Source organism: Portunus trituberculatus, chromosome 17 (genome assembly GCF_017591435.1).
Source record: "Portunus trituberculatus isolate SZX2019 chromosome 17, ASM1759143v1, whole genome shotgun sequence".
Classification (NCBI taxonomy): domain Eukaryota; kingdom Metazoa; phylum Arthropoda; class Malacostraca; order Decapoda; family Portunidae; genus Portunus; species Portunus trituberculatus.
The window spans coordinates 13,214,230-13,217,691 of NC_059271.1; positions in this window are offsets into that span (position 1 = coordinate 13,214,230).

Genomic DNA, 3,462 nt, shown 5'->3' on the forward strand with positions numbered 1-3,462 from the left:
CCACTATTGCATCCACTACAACCATCGCCACCACCACCATCACCACTATTAATACTAGCTAATACGAATAATAATGATATTAACGTTAATGCAGGCACGTAATGCGGAGTGAAATGAGATCATTACCAGTATGTACGGAGCTTAAAGGTGACTGGCGCGAGCACACTGTAGTTGTCAAGTATTATTGGGTTACGTGGAATATCGCCTTCTATTCCTCATTGATGTCTTTTATTATTATTACTATTATTACTATTATTATTATTATTATTATTATTATAATTATTATTATTATTATTATTATCATTATTATTATAATTATCAATATTATTGTTATTATTATTATTATTATTATTATTATTATTATTATTATTATTATTATTATTATTGTTATTATTATTATTATTTTTATCGTTATTATTATTATTATTACTATAATTATTAGATCTGTTACGTTCTATATATATATATATATATATATATATATATATATATATATATATATATATATATATATATATATATATATATATATATATATATATATATATATATATATATATATATATATATATATATATATATATATATATATATATATATATATATATATATATATATATATATATATATATATATATATATATATATATATATATATATATATATATATATATATATATATATATATATATATATATATATATATATATATATATATATATATATATATATATATATATATATATATATATATATATATATATATATATATATATATATATATATATATATATATATATGTGTGTGTGTGTGTGTGTGTGTGTGTGTGTGTGTGTGTGTGTGTGTGTGTGTGTGTGTGTGTGTGTTTTCTAATGTCTTATTTTCTTCATGATTTTTACATTTTATTTCTATCTTTATCATTTCTTGTTTTCTTTCATTTTTCATGTTTTTCTGTTGTTTTGTATACCCTTTTGTTCTTTTTTTTTCATTGTTGTTTCTTTTTAAACTTTTCATATCTATTTTTCTCTGTGTTTTCTGCCTTTTTCGTTCATGTGAACTTTTGACCTCTATCTACAGTTGTCTTATTCATCATGTGTAGTATTATTTTTTTTATTTTCTTTCTCATGACTTTTCACTTCACTTCTTTCACACTCATTCTTATCCCTATGTTTCTCTTCATTCACTCATATACTCACCCATGAAGCTGCTAAATTACCAAACTTTGCCAAACATCTATATGTTATCTCTTCTACCACACTCTCTTTCACACATATCCCAAGACTTTTTTATGCTTCATTCACTACTGTCTCTGAGGATATTTACTCAGTCTGGCCATTCACTTTGTTTGTTCTCTCTTCTCAAACCATATATCACTTTTTCTTCATTAGTTTAAGGTTTACTGATTGATTTATTCAGATAATAATTATGCAAAAAATTGACAAATCTTACCTAACTCTATTTGCTTTCTCAAAATTTCACCTTTTCTCACCTTTATTCCCGTAGACTTTATTCCAATAGTTAGATTTCGCTTATCGCACCTTGAATTTGGCACTAATATAATCATCTAACCTGACGTGACCTAACTCCCTTGACCAGTTTTGATAGGGCCGACTGCCAGCGACAGTCCAGCAGATGTCTCGCTCGTCTCACTGCCGGCACTTAGTTTTCAGTCGAGAGGAGCGACAACGTTATGAATTGTACATTAATATTGTATCTTCGTACCGGAGACTTGTACATTATTAACACGAATCCCTGTAGCCATTTCCCTGCATCCCCTTCTCCCCACCTTCTCTCTCTCTCTCTCTCTCTCTCTCTCTCTCTCTCTCTCTCTCTCTCTCTCTCTCTCTCTCTCTCTGAGTGTTTTTCTTTCTTTTGAAACTTTGCTCTATTTATTTCTATTCTATAATTAATGTTTCATAAAAATGTCGATGCCTTTTTCCCATATAATCTCTAATATCTGCTTTTGGGCTTTATTTCCATCTTTTTTTTTCGTATTTTTCAAGTAATTGTGGTTTTCTAAATTTCTTCCTGTACTCAACGTTAGTTTTATTCGCTATCAATACTATTTTTCAAATTTATTTATGGCTATCCTTCAATATTTCTCTTTTATCAGTTTTTTTCTCTATTCAGTATCATTCTTTTATCCATTACTGTGTGTTGTTTACCCTATTTTACTTTTTTATTCTCTCCTTACGTTTGTGTGTGTGTTTTTTTTTTATCTCTTTCCCTATGTATCACCTGCTTTGTTTAGTATCACCACTTCTTTTTCCCAATTTCTTTTGAAAACATCATCTTCCAAACTTTTACTATTTCTTACAGATTTATTTATCTTTTTTATGTATTGTGGTTCTTTTAGTTTCTTCCTCTATCCAGCATCTCCTTTTTTTTTTTATCCAGTATCACCTCTTTTATTTCCCCGGAAGGCGAGGAAAACACCCAATAACCGGTTCTAATGCGTTTATCACCCCTTTTTAGTTTCTCCTAATCGCAGGAGAAAGGAATGGGAAGCCGCCAAAAGGAAATCCACCGAAATGCGTTTTGTATGCAAATCTTTATTCTTATACATATATATTTTTTTTTCGAATACGATTTTCTTTTTTTTCTTTAATAGTTACACAGGAAGTATTCTCCTAATGATGGTGGTAATGTTAGAAATATAAAGGAAAGCGGGAAAGAGTTACGAAAAAAAAGATGATAGGATTGTAGGGAGAAGAGATAGGTGAGGGAATTCAGGAATGAAGTAAATAAAGGAGAAAATCAAAAGATTGAAGAAGGAAATAAGATATGATAAAAGATAAACATGAAAAAGAGAGGAAATCAGAGAAGAAAGGAAAGAAGGAAGGAAGGAGATAAAAGGAAGGATGAAGAGAGAAAATGGTTGAAAGAAGAGAAAGCGAAAGATTAGGTAGGAAAGCAAGGAGATGCTGGAGGAAGAAAAGTAAGGTAAATGTGATCTTAAAGAGAGAGATGGTAAAGAGAGGAGGAAAGAAAGAAAGAAAAAAAAAGACCTGGCTGTAAAAGAGAGAGACAGAGAGACAGAGAGAGAGAGAGAGAGAGAGAGAGAGAGAGAGAGAGAGAGAGAGAGAGAGAGAGAGAGAGAGAGAGAGAATATGAAATCAATAATGCAATGACAATTAGACTAAAATTTACTCACAAAACTGAATGTCGAAGCCAACCCTGCATCTACACACACACACACACACACACACACACACACACACACACACACACACACACACACACACACGACACAGCTTCGACAATTCATCAATAGTAAATCCAAAAATGTATTTTTACATAGGTAAAATGATGAATTAGAGTGAAATCTGAGTACTTTTATTTACAGATGTACTCTTATCATTTAACTAAAATCCATATTATTAGTTAGAACAGTACAGAAGTAAAATACAAAGAAACATAAATTTTAACCTCAATATAATATATATATATATATATATATAT